The sequence below is a fragment of the Gekko japonicus genome, unplaced genomic scaffold (assembly GCF_001447785.1).
Source record: "Gekko japonicus isolate JY-2015 unplaced genomic scaffold, Gekko_japonicus_V1.1 scaffold9, whole genome shotgun sequence".
Classification (NCBI taxonomy): domain Eukaryota; kingdom Metazoa; phylum Chordata; class Lepidosauria; order Squamata; family Gekkonidae; genus Gekko; species Gekko japonicus.
This window is the reverse complement of record NW_015168044.1, coordinates 2736538-2752870: the sequence shown is the minus strand read 5'-3', so window position 1 is coordinate 2752870 and position 16333 is coordinate 2736538. Positions and strand designations below refer to the sequence as shown.

The 16333-nt window shown below is 44.1% G+C and overlaps 1 protein-coding gene across 2 annotated transcripts in view; it reads left to right on the top strand.

Moving 5' to 3' along the window:
- PHYHIP (phytanoyl-CoA 2-hydroxylase interacting protein) overlaps positions 1-16333 on the top strand; it is a 70046-nt gene that overhangs the window by 42311 nt on the left and 11402 nt on the right. The window lies entirely within an intron of this gene.

Here is a 16333-nt window from a genome sequence, read left to right as displayed (position 1 = left end):
GTGAGAGAGAGAGAGAGAGAGAGAGAGAGAGAGAGAGAGAGAGAGAGAACCAGTGAAGGGCCAGAAAGCCACTGATTATAATTACTTCCTGGAAGCGCTCATTGGCTCCTGGGCAGTGGTGGGGCTCATCTCTTAATAGCAGTTCATTTAAAAGGCAGTGTTAAATGGCCGTTTTAAAAGCCTAGAGACAGGTCCCTGTTGTAAACATCCTCTTTCGATACAGGAGACAACCTGATTCTCTAGGCTTTTGTGTAGCTAAGGATGTTGCCTGGCTACTAGCTGTTGAACATTACTTTGTCAGGGGATGCCTGCAAGAGCAGAAGAATATGGCCTACAAAATCTGCTTTCTGTCCTTCTGTCTTTAAAAATTTTGTAACATCCAGCCTGATGAAGAGCTCCAGCAAACTCAAAAGCTCTTACAACTTTTTGTGTCAATTTGGTTGGTCCTAATTAAAGGTATTCCTCAGATTTTGTAGTTGAAACGTGACCAGCAAAGGAGATAGAAGTCTGGGGTTTTGCAGCTGGTTGACAAGAAGGATCTTGGCTGGGGGTGGATATCTAAGAAAATTCTATTGCTTTTGGAGAGCAGTGTAAACTAGTACTGTTTGTCTGGGTGCTTTTAAAAGGCTGCCTGAGATTTCCTACTGTGCAGAGAAGAGTACAAAACAGTCAGAAGATGCCTCTGTCTTCACAAAGCCTGCTTAGCTCTTCAGTAAGCCTGACAGCAACTGATTTTAAGTGCAGTGTTAATAGCCATGCCAGACCCACAGAGGGGCGTGTGTGTGCGCACATGTGCATGTGTTTCATGAGCACAGAGTGCACTGCTAAGAAAGGTAGCTGCCCCTGAACATTAGAAAAATCACTGTTTTGGACCTTGGCTTGACAGAGGTGGGTGGATGTGTCAAACTTGCACAGCCAGAAAGCAAGCTGGCAAACATAAGTCTGAGAAGCCTGGGATCAGGGAGTGGCTCCTGGTTTCAGCACGTGTCTGCAGAATTCCTCTCTAGTCTTCATTGCCTCCCTGCAAATCAAAAAACATCACAACAAGCAGTGGGGGGGGGGGGCTCTTTTCCTTGCTGTACTATAATTTTTTTTATTAACATTTTATTAACATTTTTTTTAATGTGAAGCAATATTCTTAGTGGGACTCCATCTCCTGCAGTCTCAAGTGATGCAGTCCATTCTGCCTCAAGCTCTTGTATGCGTGAACCAGGCCTTAGATTCAAATCTCTGCTTAGCTGCAAAATTCACTAGGTGACCTTGGCCCAGACCTTACTGTGGTAGAGGGGAGCTACAGAGCTCTGGTTTAGACTGAGGGAAGGGCATTAAACAGTATCTGTTTGCCCTTCTCTGCCCCAAGCTAGCTCCCATGCGCTCAAATCAAAGCTCTAGAAGAATTTTTCCTTGGCCCAGCAGCATCCAGATTTTAAATGCTGCCTTCTCAGTCAACACCCACTGCCTGCTTCCTCACCCTCAGCTCCTTGTGACTGGCAGCCATATTTAGTGAGACTAGGAAGCATGTCTCCATAGCCTGGCAACACAGCCAGCACTTTCTCACCAGCCGAGAATGGCAGCCATATTTAATGAAACTAGGGAGCATGTCTCCATTGCCTGGCAACAGGGCCAGTGCTTCTCTGGTGTCATCTCCTGCAGTGGAAGCTGTGCCTTTCTATTGCCATGGCAACAGAGCAATAGACTCCTGCCATATCACCTCTTCTCAGTTCCTTGCCCCCCCCTTCAGCCTTACCTCCAGCACCACCCCAGCACACTTACCTTACAGAGTTGTTGTGAGGGGGAATATGGGATCATCATCATCATCATCATCATCATCTTTCAATTTATTGATCGCTCAATCCTTGCAGTAATTCTACTGCATGCTATCTTGACTTCTCTTTTTGATGGAAGCCAGGAAGCAAACATGATTCCACAAATCCACTGATAGACACATTTTAAAAGCCCATTATTTGTTTCCACTGATTTTTATCACTTCAGAGCTTTATAGTGAAAACTGAGAGGTTAAAATATTGATCAGGTTTACAGGCTCTCCTTCTGTGAAAGAAAATGATACAGAAAATAGCAACTGCTTTGCATGTGGTGAATAGTAAAGATATTTGTAATTAGAAAGACTGGTCTCTCTAAGGTTAAGTCCCTAAACCAGTCTGTGCTGTGGATTCACTTTGATGATGCCTTCAGCAAAAACAAAGTAAAGATTAAAAGAATCCTGAGGGATCAGATCAAAGCTCCATCTAGTTCAGTGGCCAATCATGATGACCCCAGCAGCAGCACTACAAGAAAGGCAGAAGAAGTCTTCCCAACCCCATTGCTGCCCCCAGGAACAAGGTCATATATCCTACAACACTGCTAGGCAAAATCTATAGCCTTCTTTTAGTGGAAAAAAATACATTGAAGGAAGGCTCCTTAGGCAGCAGGTAGAGCAACTTCCTCCAGCATAAACTAGGATACATGCCAGTATATAGGGAAACTCTTCCATTGAACATGAAGGTTCTGTAAAAGTAATTACGGAAATTATAGCCATTGATGGACTTCAGTGACTTTCCTTCACCACTGCCAAGTCCCTCAATATCTGAGAACATAATTTACAGGCTGAATTCAGCCCCTCTGTTTTGGAAAAACAATACATCTTATTTTAGAAAAATAAATCAATTTCTTAATTGTTGTTTGGGGGGAATTTTTTTGGGTGCATAAGTATATGATTAAAAATACAGATCAATTGTTTTGATTTGGCTTCCTGCCTTTATGTGATACTTTTAACTTAATATTACATATTTTACATTGTTGATAGAAAAGATCTTTATATCATGCTTTAGAGTGTTCAAAGCATTTCACATCCATTATCCTGGTAATCTTTATATTAATCCTGTAAAGTAGGACACTATGTTACAGAAAGGGACTGAGGTTATAAGAAAGCAGCTTGCCTCAGGTACTTTAACTGGCCTTCAGTTCACTGCTGGCATATGTACTCTTGAGTTGTAGTACAGTCTCTTAGCCACTACCCCAGCTCTCAGTTTCCAGATAACATTTCTCCTTTGCATGCTGATTTTGTATTATTGATTTCTCTTTATCTGGATTTGTAGCTCATCGTTTTTCTTGCAATGAAAGCTAATTCATGGATGGTTACAGCTGGAAGGCTGCGATTATGATGGTTGTTGACAACTCCCTCCCCCCCCCGCCCCCGAAGTAGGTAACTGAGAGTCTGATGTGGAATTCAATTTCTTGTCCTCTCACTTTCATTACAAATATTATAGTGGAGCGTTTGATTTTCACTTCAACCAGTCTGTGTGAAGAGAGATAAGACCTTATTCTGCCCCAAGCTAAATTTTGGTACTCTTCCTTTTTGTAACGCACACTGCTGCACTTCTCCCAGCTTGTAGCTCTTATCACAAAGGTCGCTTTACTGCTCTCAGGTGGATTTATTAGGCCACCAGGGGGTTAACTTCCAATCAGCTGAATTCTGACAGAAAAAGGGAGGTGTGGGGGCTGCCAGCAAGACAGCTATAAATACAAGTGCCTTCTTCCCGCACAAAGGAAGCCATCACAGGGGGAAGGATTTGACAGGAAAGAGCTGTGATCCTGCCACAAGAAGTGCTCATGTAGCTAGGAAGAAGGGGGGGAAATAAGAGCAATTATGTGGTAAAATGAGAGAGAGAAAGTCCATTTATCCAGACAGCATGGGGAAGTCAGCCTTTTTTCTAGCCTAAGTGACTCTTCCGTTGGAGGAAGGCTTCAAACTTCGCTCAGTAGAGAGGTAGGGTACATGACACAATTATTACTTTTGACTGAGAGGGAGGGGACCTTCCAGAGCAAACACAGGACCAGTGATTAATGAGAGCTATCATGATCCTGGAGTACTGGGCTTGAGAAAACCAAGTTTGGTTCCCTGCTCTGCATCTCGCTGGGTGGCCCTGGGCAAGTCATTTTCTCCCAGCCTAATGTTACCTCCCCTGATTATTGTGAAAATAAAATGAGATGTTACCCTGGAAGCTGAGCCTTCAGATAGGAGTGCTGAATAATAAGAAAGCCATAGCTGCACAAGTCTGCCTGAAACCTCATTCTTTGGTCTCAAAGCAGGCCGACACCACCCCCAATCTCAGATGCCTAAAAGTTTGTCCTAGTGATTCAGTAGTGTGGGAAATACCCACACTGCATATGCTCAGAGGTATGCTCTGTTACTAAATCACATTCTTTGGAGATATTTTTGTCCCAGTACTTCTAGTTATGGAGAAGCCAGTGATGGGTTCTCACCAGGCCATATGAGATTATTCAGCAGCTCAACACCTTTTAACTACTGACTCAGAGCAGCTATCTGCACAGCAGAGCTCAACTGGGTTTTCAGTCATTTCCTTATCCCAGGGAACTAATGCTGTGCAAGAGGGACAAGATGTTCTGACAAAGGACATTCAGTACCCTCAACAGTTGCCATTCCCAGTATTCTGGAGGGGAAGCCGTAACAGTGAAACTAGGTCTCCCAACTCCAGCCCAGGAAATTCCCAGAGATTTGGGGGTGGGGCCTGTGGAGGGGGGATTTGGGACGGGATTTTACCAAGAACCAATGGTATACCATTGTGTTTGCCCTCCAAAGCTGCCATTTCCTCCAGGAGAAGTGATCTCTGTAGTCTAGAGAGATTTGTAATTCCAGAACTCTAGGCCCCGCCTGGATGTTGGCAATATTAAGTGAAACAGAAGAAGAAGGATTGGATTTATACCACCCTTCACTACCCGAAGGAGTCTCAGAGTGGCTTACAATCTCTTTCCCTTCCCCACAGCAGACACCCTGTAAGGTAGGTAGGCTAAGAGACTGTACTACAACTCAAGAGGGCTGAGAGAGTTCTTTCGAGAACTGCTCTTGAGAGAGTAGAGTCCGTGCTCCTAACCACTACACCAGAGATTATATAATGCTAATATCACCAATCAATCATGTGCTTTAAACTCTCTCATTGCTATTTTCTTCTCCAAACCCCAACTATTTGTACAACTTCCTTTTAGCAATGCAAGCAATCTGGCCTCTAGTCTGACACCTACATAGTTAAACTGGAAGAGCAAAGAAAAGGGGCGAGGGAGCTCTCAGTGGGGAATGATTCATCCACTGCCTCTCCCCAAGACAAAGGGGGTGAACAGGCTTGTCCTCTCCTGATAAGCACCTCACCCTGCCAAGTCAGTGCTACTTGTTACTATATAGGACTCTTGTTTTTTGGTGCCAGAACCACGCTGCATAGAAAGCCAGATGGGCCATCTGCTTCTGCCCCAACGTGTCTGGCCTGCTAAGGTGGCGACAGCTAAGGGCTTGTCTTTCAGAGAGTGGCTTTGATTTTGACTTAATTATGCCAGATTCATTCCTTTCTTCCCCCCACCCTCATTTTAGCCCAGACACTCTCAATAGGAATAGGACCTGATTGATCTTGGATTAATGCTAATAACAAATTGCACAGGCGACATGGAAAATGAAGTCCACATTTCAAATACACTGAGTTCACATTTCATTAGTGCCTCTTCCGGTGTTTTGATTTAATTTAAACCCATGACTCTGACATAAGAGTTGGTCTGCTCATTGAAATGACGCAATAATTGTTCCAAAGCCAATCACGACTCCTTCTGTAGCCTACGTTCAGATCAACCTTTTGCTAACTCTGTGGCATTCACAGGGGATAGCTTTTCAGAGGTGACTTTGGCCATTGTATGTAGTTACACACATAACAATTTTTCTGTTTTTGCCTTGCCTTGCATGTCCTGCTTTGATCTCTGGTCAAAGTGTTTTGTGCTGTATCGTGGAACATTGAAGCCAGCCTCCAGAAGTAAGCCTAGCTGTAAAAATACATGCATAAATTTTGATGTGAGCATTGCAGGCATCTATCAAGCTCACTGTCCATGATGAGTATAACACTGATACTGCTTCCAACATTCCCAGGCAATAAGATGTTCCTGGAGCACTCCTTGGATGAGATAGCTCAGGAGACTTATGGACTCTTTGTAAGGACTTCTTTGTTTAAAAATACATGTGTAGGAGACCGTTGAAGGCTAAGAGACTCTCCTACAAGGCAGCAGCTCCACTATCCCACACTGAATTACCCCCCAAGGGGGAGACTCTGCATCCCAAGGGTCTTGCTTCAAGTTCACCCAACTCACAACTCTTTTTACAAAACTCCTGTTACACGTAATACTGCCCTCTCCTCTTAGGTTGGAGCTCACAATCCACATGAGCATGGATTGTGGATCTTCTCCACTTTCCCCTCCACCCAGCAGTTCCTTCTTAGTCCGGGGAAGTTGATTCACAGGGTCTCAGGACTCTAGTAGAATCATTACCACATTGTTCAGTGGGCGACAGTGAGGAGGGGTGAAATTGCTCCTTCCTTTCACTGATGGAAGAGACAGGAAGGAGTATTTTTGTCCCTTTCCCCCTCCTCACTGCAGCCCACCAGCCTCCATGGTTACTACTCCATGTGATGCCATGACTTTGGAAATCAACTTTTCTGGGCCAGGAAGGGACTGGTGGGGGAAAGGGAAAGTGGGAAAGATCTGTCACCATTAGTGCCTTCCACCGACTCATCACTGGATTCAACCCCTCTACTGGATGGCACTTCCTTCAAACTCATTCAAGAACATAGAGCCATCAGGTGACCATCTCCAAACAATTAGCTCCCATTGAGGAAACCTCCTCAGGCATTAAACAACATTCTTTTTTTCTATGACTCCTATCAGATGTAACTTTAGGTAAAGCAATAGTGATAGGCTGCATTCAGACAGCAAACTGACAATGTTACACTTTTTTCCTTCCTCCACTCCATATCCAGAGCAGTTTTGGGACTGTTGCTAAATTATTTTCAGGTTTGTTTGTTTGTTGTTGTTTTGTAAATGATTACATGAAAGGCTGGATGTGGCCCTTTTAAAAGGAAAAAAAGTGTGAAGTTTTCCTGCAGAGTGCAATTGATTAGACTACAAACAGCTTGCAGTGTGGTTTGGTAAATTTCACAACTACCCTTGTTATATGTGGAGCTAAGGGAAGGAACCGCCACTTGGCAGGAATTGTCCAGTCTTATTTCCCCCTAGAAATGTCTCACAGTTGTCTGGGTTTCTGGTTCAACAGCAGTTTCTTGATGCCAATTACTGCTTGAGAACAGTCACCACGGTTACTGCCATCGCCCCAAACTCATCCCCGGATAGTTGTTTTATTGAAGAAAAACAGCACTGCTTTAAAAAAAAACAAAAAAAACATGCCGCAGTAATTGAGAGTCTTCCAGATCCTCCTTCCCCTCCACCTGTAGGGTAAAAGCTCCCTGAGAAAGTGATTCCTTCAAAAGCGTAGCAACTTATTTGTAAAAACAGGTAACATGGCTTAGGGCAAGCTTGGGAAGTAGGGATGACTTATGAGGAGGAATGCTATAGTTGGAGGGGGAGTTGACAGTTCAGTGCTCTTAACAGGTTCATGACAAGCAGATATTCAACAGGCAAAGCATTTTCTACAATAGTATTCCTATGCTATTTATATTATATATTTATATTTTAGATTTCTATACCGCTCCAAACCCCAAAGGGTCTCTGAGCGGTTTACACAGTTCCGAATTATCCCTAACTAAGGCCACATGTTTACAAGGGTCGGGGCTACCTACCGGCACCCAGGTGGCAGGGCTCGCTGTTCTCGGCTTGTTCCCGGGCGGTCTTTTTCGGGCGTCGGTGTTCCGATGTTCCTGGCGTCTCCGGTGTCTGGCGAGGTCTTTTCGGTCCGGCGGCTTTCTTTCTAGGCGGGCTCCTCTAGTGCGTGGTACGTGTTGACTTACAGCCCAGCTAACGTCCGATCCGGCTCCGCTGCGCCTGCGCACGTCACCACGTCCTCCTATGGCTCCGCCTCCGTCTCTGCCTCCATCACTCCACTGCCTTGCTCCTTGCTATGACAAGCTTCCCCTTGTTGAATTCCTGTATGTCAGGCAAAAGTACAGAAGCACTGCGAGGAACAAGGAAAAGGTCTGCAGCCCAGTCTGAAAGCTTCAGTCTCCAGTTCCAGCCATGCAGAGATTAATTGTGGCTATTTGGCAATGAGGGACATCCTGCACACACAGATACTTTCTTATTGGGTCTTGCTTGAGGGTTCTGCTCTCTTTAGTGTTTCTTATTTGAAGATTTTGCTACAGACAAGAGTACAGAGCTGACTCTTTATGGTCTGCAGGCCTAACACCATCTTGGATAAGGCAGAAATCAGCTTCTGTTCGCCTCCTGTTGGCTACTGACCTCCCTGGGGAAATACTGTGAGATTTATGGGCAAGAATTAAGCCATGAATGCTAGAGGCTGCATTTTCCATGGATGCAGAGCAGTTCATCCCCATTTCTTCTGGGCGTGGAACAGCAGTCACTGCAGGTGTGGAGGGGGAGGTATTTGTGAATTTCCTGTAGTGTGCAGCGGGTTGGACTAGATGACCCTGGAGGTCCCTTCCAACTCTATGATTCTATTATTTATATCAGTTCTACAGGTGAGAGCAGGCCCTGCCCTCAGTGACTCTGAATGAGAGCTTGTGAGACCCTCCTAATAATGATGGTTATATTTTTCTGTTTTGTATCCTTAGCAGTCCTTTTAAAGCTATTGGCCATCAAGTAGGGTTAAAGGTGGAGTCTTTTCTGCTTTTCAAAGGGCTATAAAAATAAAGTTTAAGAGACTGAGACCTTTCTAGTTATGTATTTTTGCAGCAACTGATTTCTTTTTAATGGGCAATCCACATTTCCCCTGTATGGGGACAAATGCCACATGTGAAGCAAAAGGTAGGGATGAGTATATTTCCCTTGTCTGTTTTCCAGAATTTCTTGCTGTGCTGCATTCCACTCCTCCCCAATGCCAGTTTAACTAGAAAATTTCCCAACATTAATTCTAGAATTGGATCATGTGCAGTTTGCTACAGCTTTCAGTTTTTCTTCCTGTACTACCGATACACTCTGATAAAACACTGCAAAAAAGCAAACAATGTGACTGTACTTATGATTATATCATGATTCTTCTCAGGTGGTGTTTCACTGATGTATACATGTCTTTCCATTAAGTGGTTTTTCCTTGCCCTTCCTCCAAAGAGCTGAGGATAGTAGACATAGTTCACCCTCCCGCTTTTTATCCTCACAGAGGTAGGAGAGGCTCAGAATGACTGGCCCAAGGTCACACAGCAAGTTTCATGGCAGAATAGGAATCTGAACCTGACTCTCATAAATCCTTGAGTCCAATACTTTATCCACTATAGTACACTGGTTGTTTCCTGCTTCTGTGCACTGGTGAAACACTACACAGAAAGAATCTTGATACAAGTGTATGTACAACATCAAAGTTGTCTTTTTCAGAGCTGTATCATTGCACACTGGCAACATGCAAAGGAAAGAAATTAAAGTGATGACAAACTTTGTAAGAACATTTTCTACAAAATTTGGAAATGAAACCTAGAACAATTGAGAAGTCTAAATTCATGTTCCTGAAACACAGAAGCTTAAAGAAACCCAGCTTGGCTATGAGACTGCATTATACAAGCCACAAAGAACGTAAGTGCCTGCTGATCAGACCAGTGGTCTCTCTAGCCCAGCGGCACACAGAGGCCAAGGCCCTCCCCTGCTGCTGTCTCCCAGCACTGTAATATTCAGAGGTTTGCTGCCTCTGGGTATGGAGGTTCCTGTGGCTAGTAGACATTGACTAATGTCTCCTCCATTAATCTGTTTAACCCCTTTTAAAATCTATCTATGCTTGTGGGTATCACTACCTTCCCTGTCAATGAATCCCAGAGTTTAATTTCTCATTGAGTAAAGTAGTATTTCCTTTTGTCTGTTCTGAACCTATTTCTCAACAATTTCATTTGGTGTCCCCGAGTTCTGGTATGGGAAAGGAAAAGCTCTCTCCATCCAGTGCATAATTTGGTAAACTTCTATCACGTCTCCCCATATACATTTTTTCTTGACTGAAAAGTCCCAGGCTCTTCAGCCTTTCCTCATGGGAAAGCTACTCCAACCCCTTATTCTCTTGGTTGCCTTCCTTTGTACTTTTTTTCAGTTCTGCAATATGCTTTTACAGATACAACAACCAGGACTGCAGGCAGTATTCCAAAGGAGGCCACACTGTAGCTTTATACAAGGGCTTTATGATATTGGCTATCTTTTTCAGCCTCTTTCCTAATCATTCCCAGTGTGGATTATCCCCTTTTCACCACTGCTGCATACTGCATTGACATTTCCACAACCCCAATATCTCTTTCAGTCCCAGTCTCAGCCGGTTCAGACCTCATTTAAAATAAGGATCTTTTTTCCTCCAGGTGTTAATCACCTTACCCTTCAATTGCCACATGGTTGCCCATTCACACAAACTAGAGAGATTCTCCTGTAGTTCTTCAAAATCTGCTTTGATTTTTAACCATCCAGAATAATTCAGTATCATCTGCAGACTTGGCTACTACACTGCTCAGCCCCAATTCCAAATCATTTACGAACAAATTGAATAGCACCAGTCTCAATACCAATCCTTGTGAGATACCACTGCTCACTTTCCTCCATTGTGAGAACAGGTCCGTTTATTCCTATTCTCTCCTTCCTGCCATTCAACCAATTTTTAACCCATAAGAGGAAAAGTCTTCTTATCTCATGATTACTAAACTTACTCAGGAGTCTTTGGTAAGGTACCTTGTCAAAAGCACAAAAAACTCCCTTTGCAGAAGCCATGTTAATTTTACCCTCTGCAGGCTTTGTTCCTGTAAGTGCTTAACAATTCTGTCTTTAATAACAGTTTCTACTACTTTACCCAGAACAGATGTCGGGTCAACTAGCCTGTAATTCCCTGGATTCCTTCTGGACCCTTTTTTAAAAATCAGGGTGACATTTGCTGTTTACCAGCCATTCAGCATGGAGGCTGATTTTAGCAACAAGTTACATATACTTGTTAGTAGATCAACCATTTTGTACCTGAGTTCTTTAAGAACCCTTAGGTATATGCCAACTGGACCTTCAGACTTACTGGTTTTCAGTTTGCTTAGTAGTCCTAGAATTTCATCTCTCATTACTTCATGTTGACTCAGTTCTTCCGACACCCTTCCCAAAAACAGTGGATCTGGCATGGGTACGTGATTTACATTTTCCACAGTGAGAACAGATGCAAAACATGCATTCAGTTTCTCTGCCATTAAGCAATGTTTTTATTCCTTTGTCATCCGAAGGCCCAACCACGTCCCTAGCCAGTTTCCAGCTCCTGATACATTTGAAGAAATACTTGGTGTTTGTCTTAATGTTTTTGGCCTTCCGCTCCTCAAATTCTATTTTTGCTCACTTTTTTGCTTTGCCAGAACTTGTATTCCTTTCTGTGCACAAATTGGGGAAATCTTCTGTTTTTTAAAAGTATTTTTACCTTTAATGGCCTCCATGACTCTTTGCCTGCATCTCTCTCTCTCTCTCTCCCTCTCTCTCTCTCTCTCCCTCTCTCTCTCTCTCTCTCTCTCTCTCTCTCATTCTCACTTTGCTGAATTGGTTTAGGCTCTTTTAAAAACAATTTACAACATCCATCCTTTTAGCTTCCAGCCTCTTTCACAGGTTAATTGTGATGAAAAAGTACTTTGTTGTATTTGCATTGTTAATTGCATGGATGCTTTGCTACTAGAGAGTGAACAACAGACTTCTGTCGTTCATTTTCCCACGCTACCATTATTAGCATTCTCCTTTGGTACTTTCACCCTTTTAAAGCAGAGGTGTCGAACTCATGTGTTACAAGGGCTGGATCTGATGGGCGGGCCATGTGTGCCATAAAATATAATGCCAGGTTCCAGAGATATAAACTTTATAAAGGACGCAGGCAAAATACAAAAATACAAACATGCAGTAACACACAGTATTTCCTTAAAGTATCTCCTCAAATCCACCCTCTCACTTCCACCGCCCATTACTCATTAGCACTAGGACAGTGTACAGGGACATAATGGACAGCCTCTGTCATCTGGCACTAAAGGTAATGACCAGTTGCTTGCACACCGAATAAGAGCCCTGGATGGGCTGGTTCTGGCCCACTGGCTGTATGTTTGACACTCCTGTTTTAAAGGCTTGCTTCCAGATTAATAAGATAACTTTATCATTTAATAGAACTTTGTTGGTTTTAAAGGTGCCACTTTGTTCTGCTGCTTCATACCAACACAACTACCCACCTAAATCTGTCTTTATCATTTACAGTTAAGGTTGCCACTGCTGCCTTTCTGGCAGGGCTCCTATAACTCTTCCAGCAGCATCAGAAATCAGCAATTCAAACTGGCACTGGCCTAAAAATTCAGAATGGGAAGAAGCATTACCTGCTGATTTATGCTGGCTATGTAGCTGTCAAAAGGCCTGCCAGGAAAAAAGTTTGTAACTATATTTTTTTTCTGCGAGAGATAAGCTGGGGGAGAGGGAAGGAGAGATTTGCCCAAGACCACCTTGTGAGCTTATGACTGGATTTGGATCTGAACCTACATGAGGTTTTCCAGATTCCAGTACAAAAAGTTCATCTGTGAAGCTACAAAGAGCCTGCTGTGAACTCCTCCAAACTGGCTCTGCTGAGATCTGGCAATATATTTTCATTTGTAAACCTGGCAGAAGCCTCTTCTGCGAGCCTGCAATCTGGAGAGTAATCCTCAAACTATTGACCAAGCAGCGCTCACCGCTTTTTCTGCCCAACCCTTCCCCCATTCTGTTGCTCCCACCCCCACACCTGCTGCAGCAAGCAGGACTTCAGGGGTGCTGTACGGCAGGCAGGGCTGGGGAAGTTATGGTTGTTGTGTCTCTACTTAAGTGGTAGTTTTAAAGGTACAACATGAATCTCCAGTTTGAAAGCAGGGACAAGTCTACAGCTAGGCTTCCCAGGTCCCCCCTGGCCATCGGTGGAGATAGGGAGGTAGGGTTGCCACCTCCAGGTTGGGAAACTCCTGGAAATTTGGAGGTGGAGCCTGGGAAGGACAGGGACCACAGTGGGGTGCAATGCCATAGAGTCCACCCTCCAAAGCATCCATTTTCTCCAGGGGAACTGATCTCTGTAGTCTGGAGATGAGTTGTAATTCCAGAGGACTCCCCAGGTCCCACCTGGAGGCTGGCATCCCTATGACTACAGCCATTCTGCCATCTCTCCTCACAGGGTTCCATTTAATCCGGCAAGCACTGAAATGGCATGTGCACAGAGAGAGCGAGAGAGAGACCTGTTCATACATGTCCATACTCAACTTCCACCCTTGGCAAATTGTTAAAATAAATCATAAAACAATCCATTTGCAAGCATCTAGAAGACAATTGGATAATTACACACAGTAACCTAGATTACTTAAGGACAAATCGGGCCAAACCTGATCTCCTCCTCTGAGAGGACAACTGGTTTGGCTGGCAATTCTAAGTGTAATAATTGTTAAGATGTCTTAACTCTTGCAGTTCCACCTGACATCTGCACAATAAAGCTATTCTCTTTTTGTGCCCTGCCTCAAAGCATATTCACAGCATCTTTCTTTACCACTCTGGAGCTGAGAAACCTTATTTAAGGCTGCCACTGTAAGCACACTTACACAGTAGGACTTAAATCTAAGTGTGCATACAGTGACAGCCTTACATAAGGTTTAGCAGCTCCAGAGCTGTAAAAAAAAAGATGCAGTCAGCAGCTTCTTCTGTTTGCTTTCTCCGGATGCCCTATAATTCCTCCTTTTCCGGCTAGCTCTGGCAAGTGGGAGGGGAGGGTGGATGGCAAGACCAGGAAAGGAATGGTGCAAGAGAAACCCACTGCTGACTTCTCTATGTAGCTTTTAAAGGACACAGGGAGGTTCAGTGGGTTGCTACGTGGCAACTGTAGTGTTAAGTCCCACTGATTTCAACAGAAGAGTTAAGTGTGTGCTTCACACATTTCAGTGGGAGAGCCGAGCATCTTAGTTCTGTCTACTCTACTCTAAACTCCCATATACCGTACAGCCTGAGCCTGCCCATTCTGCCTCTCAAGCCCTGCTGTCTGTGCCCCACAACTGCAAAGGGGAAGTAGGTGGCTGGCAACCAGAGACAGGGCATTTTTGGTGGCAGCACCTCACCTGTGGAATGCCCTCACCCATAAGGCATGCCCGGGACTTACTCTACTGTCTTTTAGTCACCAGGCCAAAACCTTTTATATGTATATATTTTTAACCCAGCCTTTTAATGAAGAAAATTTTCCCGGGGATTGTTTTATGCTGTTTTTATAGTGTGTTTTTAATATTTATCATTGAAGTTGTTGTGCTTACAGTTTCACAGCATTGTTTTTGCTTGTGAGTGGCCTTGAACAGGTTTTGAGAGAGGCAGAATATAAATTATCTAAATAAATACTACATTACACCATATGGGCTCTTTATATATTAGAGTTGCTTAGACCTGGGATCTGTGACATCTATATTCAAATGTTACATTGCTCATACCATCATGCCAAGGCAGTTCCTGGGAATTTTTTTTTAAAAGCTTATCACCATGTTGGAACAAGTCCTAAAGGAAGATTGTGCTGGCATGTGTTGGATATAGGAGTATCTCAGGAATCTGGCTGTTGAGTTAGCTTGCATTGGCTGACTCCTAAAAAGCTCTCCTCCCAAATACATTATTGCATGTGTGGTAGGACATTTTAGGGGGGGCAGCATTTACAGGGTCAGCTTTCTTGTGAGAAATGAAGACTCATAATGTTTTTGTGATACTTATAAACAAAATGCACAGGCTGAGCAGGTAAGCACGCAGGTGCCTGACAGTATTTGTATTTCCAACGGAATCAGTTTTCCCCAAGCCCAATAAACAACACACTCCTGGAACCTGCAAACCAACTGTGAAATCTCACACCTTCTTCCCCTCTTTTGCTGGCATCATTCCAATGCCTAAAATAGTTTCCTATCCAGTCCTGCTGGCAGCTAGCCTTCAACGATGGGTTGGGAACTATCCTTAACTAACTTTAGCTACCAAAGACTAGAGAGTAGGTCATCTCTTAATGGCCATAACACTGTACAACATGCCTACAGCAGATACCCCAACATCACTTTGGAGCTAGACAAATGATGGTACAATTACAGTATACAAGCTCACACTCCATACGCCCTTTGAGTGACACTTGTTTACAGATGTCTCCCAGCTTATACAATATGCAGCCTGCTTAAGATGCACTCTCCACATGCCTGCAGCATTTCAGTCTACCATGTAATATGTGATTGTCTGATTGCACAAATGCATACTATCTGCATGCCAATTTTACGCCATGCATGTGCAGTGTATCATAAAAATAGCTCTTCAGCATAACTGAAGCATCTGATCAGATCACATTGCTTCTACTTGTAGGCACAAGCACAGCCAAACTGTTTTGTATACAGTGGAACATATGATGCTCCCTGGGATGTTGCAGGATGGGGGTATTTCAGCCCCCGCCCACATTCACATGGCTGCCTGTTTGGCATCTTCATGCTTTCTCCAGCTTACTCCAAAGCATTTGTTTCTTTCCCCACCTGAGATTTGTACTGCAGTAAGCTTCAAAACAAAAAATATCCCCCCTTCTTCTGTGCCTGGTTGGCCACGGGCCTCTTCCCTCCCTAGCTCCATCTGCTCCGAATCTGTCCCTTCCAAGGCTTGCTATGTACTCTCTAGCACTGACACCTGCAAGGAGCCGTCTGCTCTGTCAGCCCATTGTGTGGGAGGACACCCGCTCTTCAGATGGCTCTGGATTCAGAAAGAATTAATTAATCCCAGAAGAGAAAAAGAGAACCAATAACCATGACAGAGTCTCAGTGACATTGTGGCGTAGAGGGCTTGGCCGCCAGGATATTGGTGGGAATTAGATTGGGGTAGCTTCAGAGGCAAGATCTGAACTGGACAGCGAGCAGAGGGGCACACATGGCTTGTTTCCAAACTGTACCTCCGGTACCTCACCAATCCTGGGTACATAAGTGTTTTCCCAATGAGCCAAACAGTATCCCCCTCCCCAGGACTGTTTCAGGTCAGAAAAAATGGCCAGGGGGAATGGGGAGGGCCCATTTTTCTCTGTATTCACTGCACTCCAGATCTGAATCAGGGGCTTCATTCACAGGAATAAGAACGCACAACTCACGTCTGACTGTTACAAGGAGTGAGAGCCCCAGGCCCAACCTGTACATATAATGTGTGAATTGGCTCATATGTTGCTCTTTGTGCATGTCAACAATACAAATGCAAAAGACAGAATAAAGAATTATCAGGATGAAGGGGAGCAATCTCTGGAAAGCTTGTCTATGTTAGTATGAATGCACTCTAGGATTCTAGAATGTTCCAGTACCTCCCAGACTGGATTCCGCATGCTCCAAACCTACCTCTTTTCATGTCTCTCCCTCTGTCACTGTTCCACTTT